Raw genomic sequence first — 15,432 nt, 5'->3', positions numbered from 1 at the left:
GACAGGTTATTATCCTGGGTTTGATCTGATGAACCTTCAACAAACCTTCCCTTTGACTAGTATAGAATGGAAAGAAGGTATAAAGGAAACATGATATTTTACATTTTGTACTGAGGTTTATTAGGTGATTTTTTACAAAAAAGATCCCCCCTCTAAATTTGGGTGTGTTACTATTGTGTAATATTTATATTTCATAAATATCCAGCAGCCCCAATAAGAACCGGGCCCCACCGTGACAAATGCTGTACAAAGACATGAATACATGGTCCCTGCCCCAAACATTTGGAGTCTAAAAAGAGGGGGGAAATATATAGTTGTTAAATACAGTTATCCCTGTATCTTAATGAAGTTTGAGATACCTTCTTAAGAGCTTGAAAAATCTGAGTTGCAGATTGTCTGAGTCTCTTCCCAAGAAAGTGACATGTCTACCACGATAAAGACCAGATGAAAGGGATATTCCAGATTTAAATAAATCCCTTTAAAAAAAAATCTTTTGTAACTTTTTTTCAAATATTTTCTGTTGTGGCTGAAATTTCTCATACCTAGTCTCAGCCCAAAGATGAATGATTTGGGGGTAGGTTTCCACACAGTCCACTTGGGCTGTGTTTGAATTATGCAAGGATGGAATAAGTGTCCCTTAAAAAGAGAGAGAGAGAGAGCTCCACTGGGGCACCAGATCTGAAAACCTTCAATCTTTGAGAAAATTCGAATCCACAGACTTCTTGGCTTGGATCTGTCTATATAAAATGGATCTGAGTTTGAATACTAGATCCAAACCTTCACAGAGTTTGGAGGAATTCAGGAATTCAGCCCATCACTGCTCAATACAAACTGAGCTAGGCATCTGAAATTGTGTTAAAATACTGTGCTAAATCCATTTTAGAATAACAACTAAATCGTAGTGTAGACAGAGGATCTGATTCTGCTGTCACTTAAACCGTGTGAATCAGGAGTAGCTCCACTGAAGGGAAAGGAATTGCTCTGGTTTCAAACTGGAATAGGTGAGCGGAGAATCAGGCCCTTTGTTTCTCTTTTGGAATCTAATAACAATATTTTTAATTGTTAGCAGGGTCTCAGCAGTTTGCTTTTAAATGCCTCCCTAGAGACCATTCTCAGTTTGTTCAAACAACTGTATTGAGCCATTTCTCCTTTATGTTGGCAGCTCTTTTGGGCAGGGAATATGTTCTATATCCAGTTATTCACCTATGTCGTGTCTCCTCAAAAAGCTGTATAACTAGAGAGTTAACGACAGAGCTCCTCTGAGAGCTAGGAAACATCCGGTCAGGAAATCACTTCTATCTAAAACAACAAAAACGCTCAAATGACATAACAAGTGGTGATAAGGAGAGACAGGTCACCAAAAATCTGAAACACTGTCAAATTCATCTCTGGGTAACTACTGAAGCCGGCAGAGTCACACCAGACATGCACCTGGTCCTTTGTTTATCTTATGTTACACTTAAAAAAATATTGAGGTTGCTTTTTCAGGGATCGCAGTTTCACGAGTGTGGCTCGGTTCTCCACTACATCCTAGTTTGTGTGTAATTTAGTGCAAAGTAGCCTTAGCAGACTGGACAATCCAACCGTCTTGTCTTTCAGCGTCGAAAACACAGCATGAGTTATTACATCTCAGTATTTGCCACTCCATAGACATCGAAGTACTGCAGTGTCCTCTATTCTGACTAAAGGAAGAAAGTGCCACAGACACCCGGAGCAGTGCCGCAGATACGCAGAGCGGCAAATACTAATTTTCTGTGGTACCTGCATTTTGGTGGACCCTCAGTATTAAGCTTTCAGCCTTGCTAATGCGTTGACACTTTTGCAGGGGTCACATTAGAGGTTGCAGCTCATGGGACGGGGGGCACTCTGGCCATCTTTGCCTATTGCTGTTCCTGTATCCTCCCGTTCATTGAGGGGTGGGGGAGAGTTATGAGGCTTCTGGATGTATTAGCACAAGAGCAGCATGAATATGCAGATGTTGCTGCCCAAATAGCGGCGGCAGGATCGACTGTGTCTGTCCCTTGTCTGAACCCCACAAATCTGACCCTTTGCAAATCTGCAACTCAAATCATGATGCTGTTAAGCATCTTGGGTGCCTGCCTTCATGCTCCCTCTGAACAGAGCTTCACGCAGCCAGAGACAGAATCTCTGCTCTGGCTCCACCAGCTGGTTTGGCCCAAACTTCACCATTGTTTGTCGAATCCACCTCCCTCCCCAGAGGTTCCAGGTGGGCAGCATTTCCGAAGCAGTGGAAAATCTGCGTATGAAGAAAATCTTTCACCCCCAGGGCAAGAAGCAACAAAGCCCAGAAATACACGCCAATTTGAGTATCCCAGCTGGAAGGTGCAGAGGTGGCAAATGAGAGAGAGAAGACAGGACAGGAGTGTGAGGCTGACAGACCAGCTCAGTTTGGACCCCTAGGCCATTTCACTTGTGTGTGAACATCAAAGAAATGTTAAGTGTATTGGTATGGGTGGATCAATTCACTTGTGTTAGTTTAGTTCAAAGGAAATGTTAATGGCATTGTCTTGACTTATCTATAAACCTGTTGATTGCTATTGCATTACATAATGTATGTCCCTGTAATTAAATAACCCTATATCAAAAGTGTGTGTATAGTTAGGAGTTAGCACTTCGTGAATACTAATGAATGATACTTGTATTGTTTCTTATCTATCCCTATTATAGTGTAATGGCAGGCAATTGCATTATATATGTCACTGTAACTAAATTACTTGTTTCAGAGTGGTAGCCGTGCTAGTCTGTATCAGCAAAAAGAACGAGGAGTACTTGTGGCACCTTAGAGACTAACAAATTTATTTGGGCATAAGCTTTCGTTGGCTAAAACCCACTTCATCGGATGCATGCAGTGGAAAATACAGTAGGAAGATATATATATACACAGAGAACATGAAAAAATGGGGGTTACCATACCAACTCTAACGAGACTAATCAATTAAGGTGGGCTATTATCAGCAGGAGAAAAAAAACTTTTGTAGTGATAATCAGGATGGCCCATTTCCAACGTTGACAAGAAGGTGTGAGTAACAGTAGGGAAAAAATTAGCATGGGGAAATAGTTTTACTTTGTGTAATGACCCATCCACTCCCAGTCTTTATTCAAGCCTAATTTAATGGTGTCCAGTTTGCAAATTAATTCCAATTCTGCAGTTTCTCGTTGGAGTCTGTTTTTGAAGTTTTTTTGTTGGAGTATTGCGACTTTTGGGTCTGTAATTGAGTGACCAGGGAGGTTGAAGTGTTCTCTGACTGGTTTTTGAATGTTATAATTCTTGACGTCTGATTTGTGTCCATTTATTCTTTTGCGTAGAGACTGTCCGGTTTGGCCAATGTACATGGCAGAGGGGCATTGCTGGCACACGATGGCATATATCACATTGGTAGATGTGCAGGTGACCAAGCCTCTGATGGTGTGGCTGATGTGATATGGTATTCACAGATTCCAAGGCCAAATCTAGATTTAAACATTGCCAGTGACCCTTGGTCACATCTTTCAGCTCCAGATGGTTGCAAAGTTCCCAGTGATGGTCCATGATAGGAATCGGAGGATGTAAAACTAGCACAGAATTCTATTCCAAGCAGGGTTTCTAGATGTTCTGCTACAGGTAGCCAGGAGCCACTTGCGCGTGGGATCACTATCACATTTGTTTTAGACGTGAAAAATGAAAGCCCGTTGATCATGCTGAGGCTCACTCTGATTCCTGCCTTGCAGTGTGCCTGCCGGTGCCCCGTGGGCCAACTGCACACAGCACTGAATGGGCACACCAGCTAAGAAACTGTGATAACATTGATGAGTGTGTCAAGGGCTAGGAATTTCCAGTGTGTGTAGCCATAGGAGATAAGTTAAGGCACTTTCCTTTCCATGATACTTATATCTCTCCTTACACATGCTCTTATCTGGTGATATCATTCTTCTGTGTAATCTGGCATTAGCCTGTGGTCTAGGACTCTCCTCCTCTGTTCTTACCCAGAAACTATCAGGCCTGTGATCGCGAATAGCTGGGATAGCCGGCAGAGCTGGTGCTGCGATGAGGGGCGACACAGAGGAGGTGGTGGCAGTGGGATTCCCCCCCCCCCGGCAGCTGAAATCACTAACATCTGGTATAGGTGGCAGAGTGTCTGAACCCAGACTTGGCACTGCGGCTGAAGATAGCGTGGTAGGTAGAGGTGATGTAGCAAGGCACCTGCTACCCACAGCTGTGATCACTAAGAGCTGGGCTAGGTGGTGGTGGTGCCACATGATGGGAGTGGCGGCATGGTGAGAGGCAGCAGAGCGAAGATGGCATCGTGGCTAGAGACGGTGGCATGGAAGCTCTTCATGGAAGCCGAGCAGCACTTCCCCCCCAGGGGCTGGAGATGGACTTGCCTGAGTCCACTCCCGAGCTCTGGGACAACACTAACCACTGACAACAAACCATGAGTGGGGTGCACCACCAGAGAGGAAGGGAGGGAAATTAAGGTGTCAAAGGGACATTGTCCACTGGATGTTCACACCAGCAGGTGAGGAAACTGAGGCAAAGGACACTGCCCAAGACACTATTGGGATGGGTGTTTTACTTACTATTCACATAGACATTCACTGATTTATTGTTGTGTTCTCCCAAATGTTTGATGCTTTGCTTTTTCTCTTTAAAAAGTTTGCTTGATATTATACACACAGGGCTTGTGAGAGAGTAAATATTGCCTGCTAAGGGTGCCTAGGGGAGGTATTTAGTTTTCCGGGTGGGGGCTCGAGCTGGTATGTTTGTTATATTTAAGAAGAACAGCTAAATGTTTGAACCTGGCCCTTTGTTACTGCTGACAGCACCTGGCAGAAGGGTTACACCAGTTTATAGCTTCCCTGTGATTTTAAAAGCCAAGAGTCTGCCTCTCACAGGGTTTGTGACCAGATTACTCCTGGCTGCACTCAGTTTGCTTTGCATATTTTAATCCTTTTGGCATTTCCTTGTTTTTTTATACTCTCTTTCTTCCTCCAGTTTTTCCTCGCACTGCTACGTACACACACTGGCCTTATTCTGCTTTGGTGCAGTTGAAAAGGGCAGTTTCCAGTACATGTAGATTGGTGCACTGGAAAGGGGCAAGTGGTGGCTACAAAGAGAAAACCCCTTTGTAAAGCCCCTGCTTCATTGTGGAGTCTTCCTTGACAGCGACTGCTTAGATAAGGCTGCAAGATCCTGACCACTGCCTAAAACCTGGACACCTCAGGAGTAGGACTCTGGTCACAGAATGGGAATGGGAATCCACCAGTGATCCTGATGTCTCCTCTGGCCACAGAGAGCTTTGATGTTAGTTATTATATTACACGGACCATCTTCTTGTTCTGTGTTTGTACAGTGCCAAGCACAATGGGATCCTAGTGCCCGACGAGGGCTCCAAGGCACTGCTGCAATACGCTGAGCACATTACTATGATCACACCTTGAAGGAGTAGGGCTTCATGGGGAAACCCTGCACTAGAGGAGATCCTTCCTTTCAGGCCATGCTGAGAGTGGCGATGGGTAACTTTTCTTCTTCTCCCAGATGGCCCACCTGTCGAGTCCCCCAAGTCTCTTTCTGCCCCTCCACCTGTCCTGTTCACAGTCCATAAGGATGATTGCTAGCCTGAAGCGCTGAACGGTGGGGTTGGTAGAAGCTACCAAGGAAAATGGCGGCGTTTCTATTGCCCCCTGTGAATGGGGCTTCTTCCATCCTCCTTGGCTGGTAGTCTTGTCTGGGAGCAGCCCGCTAGGACTTGTGCCTCTGGTTGCCCCAGCTCATTCAGAATGGCCCCAGCTGTTGGTGAGCCAGGATGTCCCACATCCCTTGGCGGAGAAACGCTCCCTCCTCCTGTCACAGCTCCCCAGCAAGAACTGTGGGATCTCCTGAGAGCTGAGTGTATCCGGGGGGTGGGGCAGCTTGGATCGGAAGTCCACCCACAAGCTTCCCACCCTCCCCACCAGGCTTCAGAGCCTGACCTCCAGCCTGAGCAATATCTACACAGCTATTTTTATCGCCATAGTGCTAGCCCTGCAAGGCTGAGTCTGTCAAACCGGCCTCTGAGACTCACTACCGCTTGCTGTGTAGACATACCCACAGAAGCCTGATCCTCTTCTCCCTGTTTACACACCCCCTTGCCAGGCTAGCTTTTTGGACAGCCACAGGAGAGGAGGCACTCAGCACCTCAGGATTGGGTTCTTTATGAGCAGCCTTATCAAGTTCCTGTTTCGTACACTGCAAGATTTTTTCTGTAAGCCTGGGAGGTCTGATCCAGCACTCTCACCTATAGGAGTTTTGCTGCTGACTCCCCTAGAGGTAAGCTCGGACTTAATCAAAATTAGGACCAACAGTTGCAAAAGGAGCCACTGATTTTTGGCTGAGTGCTCATCTGGAGTCACTTCTGGCCCAGATTTTAGGGTGACCAGATGTCCTGATTTTATAGGGACAGTCCCGATTTTGGGGTCTTTTTCTTATATAGGCTCCTACTACGCCCCACCCCCGTCCCGATTTTTCACATTTGCTGTCTGGTCACCTACCAGATTTGCAGCTGCTGAGCACACCCACAACTCAGACTTCAACTGGAGCCAGGGGCGCTCAGCACCCCTGAAAACCTGTCTCCTGCTGGGCACTCTGAATCAGCGGCCATGTTTGAAAATTTTGCCCCGGCTCTCCTTCCTGTTGGCTTAGTACTTGGGGAAAAAGTCCTTCACAGTTTACTCAGCTGAGGTTCACATCAACCGCAAAAAAAACCCCAAACCCAACCTCTTTTGCTTCCCAAAACTTGATGTATGTTACTATGTAAGCAAAACACATCAAATGGTATGTTTAGATTCCAACAGAGAGCCGTCAAGAAGGAACAGCTGTTTCTCAGACCAACAGGATTTTCTGTTGGGTTAAGAGCTCTTCCTGCATATGGGGGTAGATGAGAAAGATAGCCACAAAAAACGAACACAAACCTTTGTGAGATACAGAAAATGCCCTGTTGGGACAATCCTGCATTGATAACAAGGTGATTGGCTCATCCTGTCTATGGACCACTTCCCCAGCTGACTGTGCCTATGTGGAGCCACCAGTATGTATTGTTTCTGTTTGGTGGACTGTCACTTGCTTTTAATCTCTTGATATTTTTTACTTTTGGGTTTCAGGATAAAACCTGAGATGTCAGGATACAATCTAGGAATAATGTGGTTCTCATAGCCTTCCGTTAAGAAAAAAGAAATCAGTTTGATCAGAGTATTATGGTAGTATAACATTATAGGCACAAGTGGTCCTGGTATTGGAACATACTCACAATAAGCAACGTTGCACTTTTTAACAAATGCATCACTTGGACATTTACTGCCCTGCATCCTTATCCCCAGGACCGTCTTTCTTTGTAGGTGAAGTTCCCACTGTGCAGAGGGCCAGCACAAGTCCTGCACACCACTGAAATGTTATTTAATTCCTACAGAAAGCTGAAACTTCGCTATGATGGGCTGAATTATATAATGGGAATTCACAAATCCAAACAGTCTCTATTGTACTGACTTGACCATTGCAGACTTGTGTCCATAGCTTGGTAAATGTCCTCCCAGGACCTGATTCTCCCTTGGGTTTTGGAGCAGGCTATTGGTGAAGAGGGTCCATTATGGGGATGTTGGCAATGGGATGCTGAAACAATGTGTTGGATGTTTTCTCCAGGCCTACAAGTTTATTCCCACAATGCCAAGGGGCAGAAAGGGGACCATCCTCGTTCCTTTCATTGTGGTATTCCTGGCCATTATCCTTGTGGGCACCGTATTGATTGAAACACACTGAAAAAAAGTAAGGCAGAGAACTGAAGGAAGCTGTGAAAGTCACAGAGGCAGAAACACCTTATCTTAAAGGGAATTAAATTGCTGCATGGTGTACAAGCTGCTGTCCAGTGTTAAATATATTCCCCTGAACAGCTAAGGAAACATTCAGATGCTGCTTGTGAAAGAGATGTGCCAAGTACAATATCAGGAGTGGGACAAATGAAATATCTGACAAATTTTTACCTTATATACAGTGGGCCAAATTAAACCCTGGTGTAATTCTACTGGTGTCAGCAGAATCACACCAAAAATCTGATCTCATCTAGTATGAGCCCGTGCTTCACACTGCAATACCAAATAACCTGACTTCTATAACAGAGTTGGCATTTGGGTGCAATTTTCAATGAGTCTATCTTCTAAGCATTAGAAATGTCAGATCTCCTTGAATTCCTGGGTGTCAGTTGTGGCATATTTAACACTGGATTTAAAATAATTCATATTGGCACCGTCCTGTGGCACACTTTTATTTATATATATACATAGATTACAGCTGGTTGAAAAAATGAAAGACTAATTTCACAAAATAATTTGATATTTCAGAGTTGTTTTCATTCTGAAGGGTTCAAAATGGGACAGTTTCTTTTGTTTTTTTTACAGACAATTTGGAGGCTTTTTTTATTATGACGACTGGCATTTTTGTTTCCAGAAAACCTGATTTTTGAAAAACAAAAAAATTCTGACCATTTTGATGTTTCTGATAAAAATGTTTTAAAATCACTAAATTTATCAAAAAAAAAACCCCAAATTTGAGTATTGACCATTTTTACCCCAAAAAATAATTTTAAATAAAAGACCACTTTTCGATAAACTTTTTAATTTAAAAAATCAATCAGCTCTAACATATATAAGTATAAAGATTGTGTGTGTGTGTGTGTGTGTGTGTGTATGAAAGAGAAAACCAAATTTCTAGTTTACTGATCTGTGTTTTCTGAGCTAGAATTACATATTGTTTCTCCATTTTCTTAAACCTGCTAAGCAGATCTCAACAACTGCTGTTGACTGAAAACTGTTTGAATAATCAGATGTAGCTGTAACTTCCAGTTGCTCTGTTAGATGGGAAATATTTGGTTATCTTGAAATCAGTTCAGGAGTTTTACTAATAACTCCCAAACATTTTCATTTGCAGACCTTGCCCTTAGATACAAGGAAGTGTTTTGTTATTAAGGGCTTTGAAGTCTCGCTTTGAGGGTGACCTTTATACACTCTACTTTCACATTTTAGCTGTTAAATTCCTTATTTATCTATCTGAGCCAGTTGATGTTATCAGCTCTTTCCCTGCATTGACTGATTGATTAGCTCGACAAGTTATTTATGGCAGATGCTGCCATCCGATTGCCTGTCAGATTTATACTGTCCTGCCAAATCTCCTTCTGGTGTTTTGTAACTAGAATTCAGAGGCGGTACCTTTGACTCCCTGCTGCCATGTTGCACATGTAAAAGTCTGTAAGCTACACGAGCGGCGGCATTTTTACTGTAGTGTTTCTTCCGGGTTATCAAAATGGCCCTCCCTGGCAACAAGGGGAGGTAGTTCAGCAGACAGCAGTGGTGAACAGACAGGGGAACGCTGCTGGATTCTGTATCCAAACAGCAAACACTATGGTATTCACAGATTCCAAGGCCAAATCTGGATTTAAACATTGCCAGTGACCCTTGGTAAATTGTTGCAATGGCTACTAACCCTCACTGTTAAAAATGTACGCCTTGTTCCCAGCGTAGTACAACTTCACACCGATGAGCAGGAGACGCAGTGCAAATATTGCTCATGTGTTTGAAAGGCTCATTGTTGAGGCCACTTCGGTTTAGGAGCCAGCTGACTGAAGTAATTTCCTTCCAATACCTGGCTTGCTGGTGTGATGTGACCAAAGAAGATACCCACTCAACCACAGATCCAACGCAACTGACAATGCTATTCAAATCCCAGCACCTGACTGGAGGCTCTGAGGAAAACCACCTGGGCTCTGGCCGAAGTCAGTTCATTGAAGTCAATGGGTTGCTCCCATGCTTAAAGTTAGCCAATTAGTTTGTATTGACACAACAGGAGAAACACGAATAAAGCCCATTTGCAGCCCAGTTACGTTAATGAGGGTGCAATAACGATATTAGCAAAAACTGGAGATTCCGCGCAAGGTATAGAAATTGCTACCTTATCCTCTCCTTGTGACAGCAGCTTGAGAGACCAGACTATCCTCCATTGAGCAGGACAGACATTCCAAAATACAGTGTAAATGTGGAAACGTCCGTACTGTCTCATTTCCTTTTGTTCTTCCCCATAATTTCAATTTTCAGCTGCTGGCTGGCAGGGCTGGATCTTCTAATACTTCACACTAAGATTTACCTCCTTTTAACACGGTATTTGGAGCCCGTTAGCATTTTGTGACGACCCCAGCAGGGATCAGATCCCCAGCTGCTGTAAATCTGTGCAGTTACACTGATTTTAACGGAGCTGTGCCGAATTACACTAGCTGGGGATCTGGCTGAAGTGTCTTCCCCAGGTGGTGACAGTTTCCCCCCCGTCCCCCATACGTTTATTTTACCATCCCGCATATGACCCACTGGTAGTTCTCTGCTGCAGCCTCCACATTAACTATATTATCAAAAACTCCAGGAACAAATTGGACAAGGCTCTGATAGCACTGCTGGCAGAACGTGGCCAGTTCAAGGTCCTGCCTATAGGTGCTCATAGTACACAGATCATATCCCAGAAAGCTCTGCTCCCAACAAGACCTATTTTGAGTGAGCGAACAGTCGGTTTAAAGTATCATTACGCCTGTAAGGGGGCTTGAAACAAATTTCTAGGATCATGGATGATTTATTGTGAGGTTAGTATTGATTTTGAAACTGATTATCAGAATCAGGTTTGGAAGGCCTCTCTATGGAGTGGGGTCTGGATCTCCCCTCACACCTTTTTACATAGTCTAGCTCCATTGGTTAGGTGGAGTTACTCCAGATTTACACCAGTGTCAGTGAGAGGAGAATCAGGCTCCTAATGTGTTTCATCCTACAGTTTGGCTGTGGTGTATACAACTGAATCGTGCATCCTTTGCATTTAGGCTATAATAGGCTTCCATGTTACCATCATGAAAAAGTGTTTCATTATGAAGATGGTTAAGGAGATAATACTGAGCCTGGGCAACATCACTAGTGGAATCCAGCATTTCACAGCATAGGTCAGAAAGAGTTTATACTGCTACTTGGTAGGTACTGTTTTCTGTCAGCCTGTTTTCTGCCAGCAATGGGCTCTCTCGCCAATTCCGCTGCCCTCCCGCCGCCCCTGGCTTTCTCACTATGTCAGGGGGCCCCTTTCAGCTTTTACTTGTAATTACAACATGACCCTGGGCAAGAGGGATGTTAATTGGCCCGGTTTTGTTTTTCTGTTACTCAGACATAAAAGCTCTGGTCCCCGCCTGAAGTTCTATTAAAATCAGAGGACAGCGTTAGGGGCTGATTCACATCTGATAGGCCTGAGTGTTAATGAGGAGTAACTAACTCCCTTGAACTCATTGGCATCACAGCTGTGTGAGAGGAGATTTGGGCCCTAGGAATGTACCTGTCAGTCCAGTCGGAGCCTTTCCTAGCAGCTTATAACAAACCTGCGGGTCTCGCATATGCCCTGACATCACCACGGTCACACAAGCCGCACACCGAGAGCTCAGCTGGTTCCACCTTAAAGCATAGGCAGAGCAACTTGGGGTCCTGTGCTCATTGCAGTCTCTGAAGTGCACTGACTGGCACCTCTCCCTCTCTGCCAGCAGGGCCCAATGGGAAAAGGGAACAACTCCCCCGCTGGCCTGATTTTCCCCACCTGGAGTAGGTGCAGTGAGGGAAACAATTCATGACCTTTCTGTGTTCCTCCACCCCTTCCAAGCAGCCTGTGGCACAAACACAGGCTTCCTGCGCTTGAGCTGAGGAAGAATCTCCATTAGCCAGCAGCAGTGTGGAGGCTTGTAGAGCCTTTTCTGGCCTCCAGCCACTAGGGGGAATCAGTCACAGACTCTTGAGCAGGTCTCAGTTTCCATCCCATGGTACTGTTACCCACTCATTATTTTATTGCATGTCTTGCAATATTTGGTATTTTTCATATAGCCCCAGCAGCTGGAGTCATGTGATTATGTGAGTGTAACAAGGCAGGTCCTCTTGGTGTGCCCTCTCTTGGCTAGGCACCCCAGCCTCAGTTTCCCCTTTTTAGGGTTCCTCAAACTCCATCTTTGCTGTTTAGTCCAACACTACCCTTGCTGCCGGCTAATTTGTTAACATAAATGCTCCAAAATAACTCCCCAGAGTCAAAGAGTGCAGTCCATTACCATAAAACAAAAGCTTTTTCAGTCTCTTTCTTCAATCAAAGTGGCAGGTGTCCCCTAGCCAACTCAAAACACACAAAAAAAGTACAAAATAAACAGTGTCCACCCACCCTGAGCATTCCAGAAATGTAAAGTAGCCAAGGTCCATCCACCCTGGGCTTAAGCTCTTAGCTCCTCCCGGGTTTTTCCCCAGCTCAGAGTTATTCCCTTGTAACTTCCTTCTTCCTGGGCCTGCAGAGGTAAACAAGCAAACATACCTCTGCCATCCTCCTTGCCTTGAGCTTTCCTTGCTCTCACGCTCTTAATCCTTCCTGGGGTTCCCTGGCTTGCTGTTCCTTGTCTGGAACACCAGCCCCCAGGACTGTTTCCCTGGACCTTCCTTCTCCCGTGGCCCACAAAGGTCAGCAGGCAAACGTCTCTCCACTGATCTCCTGCCTGTCTTCCGTCAGCAGCTTCCAGCCACCCCTTCCTGCCTCTCCCAGCTGCTGCCTCACCGTTTATATGGGCCAAGTGTCTTCACTCCCATGAGAAGGCCTTAACCAGGCACAACTATACTGAGCCCCGTTCTTTCTTAATGGGGCTAGTCCCCCAGCAGCAATGAGCATCTCAGCTTTCCGTAAAAACAAACAAACCCAGAAACAAAAAAACAACTCTAAGTTTCTAGCCCTTGAAAATGTGCCCCCCAAAGACTCAAAAGGCAAACAGAATGAACCCACACCTTATTATTTTTTAAATCTCATGCTTTTTAAGCTGATATTATGATTTTTTGGAGCCTGGCTCGTGTTTTTTTAATGCTCTGGGTTGCCAGTACTGCAAGATGCCTTTACTGTCAAGATACCTGCAATGTTTCATATATGAAACGTTGGGAAGACACTCGTCACCAGGACCCAAGGAATCAAAATGGCCTCTGATGGACTTAGGGGCCGTGTATTTGAAGTGAGTCTTGCTGATCTGCAGAATGGTATAAATTCAAGCTGTAAATTCAAGCTGATTACAGAGGATGTTCAGGGCAAAAACTGTCTGACCAAGTTCCATGGAATGGACGTCACCCATGACAAAATAGGCTCCATGGTCAAAAAATGGCAGACGATTGATGCTGATGTCAGAACTACTGATGGCTATCTATTGCACCTCTTTTGCGTGGGTTTTACCAAGAAGCACAATAACCAGCTTCGCAAGTCCTCATATGCCCAGCATGAGCAGGTCTGCCAAATTCGCAACGAGATGTTGGGAACCATGACACGGAATGTGCAAACTAATAACCTGAAGGAAGTTGTCAATGAGCTGATCCCAGACAGCATTGGCAAACACATAGAGAAAGCTTATCCGCCCATCTACCCTCTTCATGACATGTATGTCTGCAAAGAGAAGATGCTGAAGAAGCCCGATGAATTGCACGGTGAAGGTGTTGGCACTGGAAAACCCTCTGAGGATGAGACAGGCGCTAAAGTAGAACCGATGGATATGAGCCCCCTGTTTCTCTTTGGGGAATTCTATACTAAAAGATTTAAAATTCTGCGCACAATATTTTAAAATTCTGCATATTTTATTTGTCAAAATAACACAATATAATCACGCCTGTTTCAATTATTTTGGTTTATTTCAAAATACCTGTTAACAATACAGACAATAAAAAAAACTTCCCCCAGGAGTAGAGAGTTAAAGAAACCCCTACAACAACCCAGTTCCTGTTTCTCTCTTATGCTTTTGTCGGGTGCCTCCGTCTGGGTCTGTCACATATGCCAGCTGGGCACATCTTGAGGGGAAATTTTGCCCCATGGTCTTTTGTCCCTATGGTCTTTTAGTTGATTCTTGGTTTTTCACCTTGCCCCCACAGGGTTACCATATTTAAAGTTACCAAGTAGAGGACATTGCTGTGGGAGGGGGAGCTGGAGAAGGGTACAGTTGGAGGCTGCTGGAGGGGGTATTTGGGGACTGCTGGAGGGGTGTGTGTACTGGGAGGGGATATTTGGGGAGTGCTGGAGGGGGCTGCGTGGGGCCCTCCCGGCCCAGACAACCGCATCCACTCTCCGCAGGCTCTGCTCCGTGCAGTTTTGTTATTGTCCTGCTGGAGGATGTGGTGAGGCCCCACCCTTCCTCACCCTTTGTGAGAGCCGGGTCTCCGGGGCCGCTCCTGTCCCTGGGCAGATAAGGTTCAGGCCCAGCAGCCAGAGTGTGCAGAACCTCTATCCCCGCCGGGCCACATGCTCCACTTACTGTGGGGCCATGGCCCAGGGCATGCTGGGAACACCAGCTGCCGGAAACCCTCCAGCTCCCCTGCCCTGTCCCCCCAGCAGTGTCCTCTATTTGCAAGCTCAGGAGAGGGGTTCTGTGGGGCCCAGTGGCCCCTAGTGGCAGCCAGTAGCTCTGCAGTGCCAATTCTGCAGAAAAAAAATGTCATTCTGCACAGAATATTAATTCTGCGCAATTTCTGTGTTGCGCAGAATTCCCCAATAAAAGGCACCTCTGCCATCCACCGGGGGTTGAAACTGAGAAGCCAGAATCCTGTCTTTGTGGAGCTCAGCTGGATTCAGCATCACCCTACATTCCTGGCCTTGAGAGCACCATTCTCTCCTGTGTAGATCAAACACCATGACCCCTGCTAGAGCTGCCCACGTGGATCAGCTGATTGTTAGCAGAACTCCATCTGCCCTTTAATGACAAATTTGTATTCTTCCAGCAAATTCCGCTGGCCTGGTGTTAACCTATTCTTTGCTGCTACAGTTACCCAGGATGGATGGGATAGCAGAAGACACTGTGCAGATCTATTTATATCTACCAGATCTTGGTTTTCAGATCAGGAACTTGAAAATATTAATTAAAATGAGGGTAATTAGAAATAGCCTTATTTAAATCTACCTCCCAATCTCCACCTTTAATACCAGTCAGTCGGTCCTTTCCCCAGATTTTACATATTGGGATGGGTCCATCCCAGCTCAGTGTATGATGGCTATTCTTTGATGTAGTCCATCTTTACCATGTAGTGACTTTCTTCTTAGAAGGATGTTTCTGTGTAGTCTTCTCAGTATTATTATTTATATCACAGCGTGGATTGGGACACAGCTGAATATCTCAGTAATGTGCTACAGATCTGTAGTTACAGAGCAACTTTCTTATTCTCTAGGGCATGTATTTGTTGTAATTGGACAAAGGGGAAGCAGGATATGATTATTTTCATACTTATTATTATAGTTAGACACGCCCGTCACAACCCATTTCACCAAATCATTACTCAACAGGCACTTAAGTAAGCCAGGCTTTTCCCATAATGACCTGTCTGGGTTCAATGCTGTTTTTGTTGTCAAGA

At 45.1% G+C, this 15,432-nt stretch overlaps 1 pseudogene; it reads left to right on the top strand.

Moving 5' to 3' along the window:
- The first annotated feature begins 5,510 nt into the window (after positions 1-5,510).
- LOC135889210 (small ribosomal subunit protein eS1A-like) lies at positions 5,511-13,627 on the top strand (annotated as a pseudogene).
- Positions 13,628-15,432: the final 1,805 nt, after the last annotated feature.

This window comes from Emys orbicularis, chromosome 15 (assembly GCF_028017835.1).
Source record: "Emys orbicularis isolate rEmyOrb1 chromosome 15, rEmyOrb1.hap1, whole genome shotgun sequence".
NCBI lineage: Eukaryota > Metazoa > Chordata > Testudines > Emydidae > Emys > Emys orbicularis.
The sequence above is the reverse complement of the archived record's forward strand: the minus strand, read 5'-3'. Positions and strand labels throughout refer to the sequence as shown.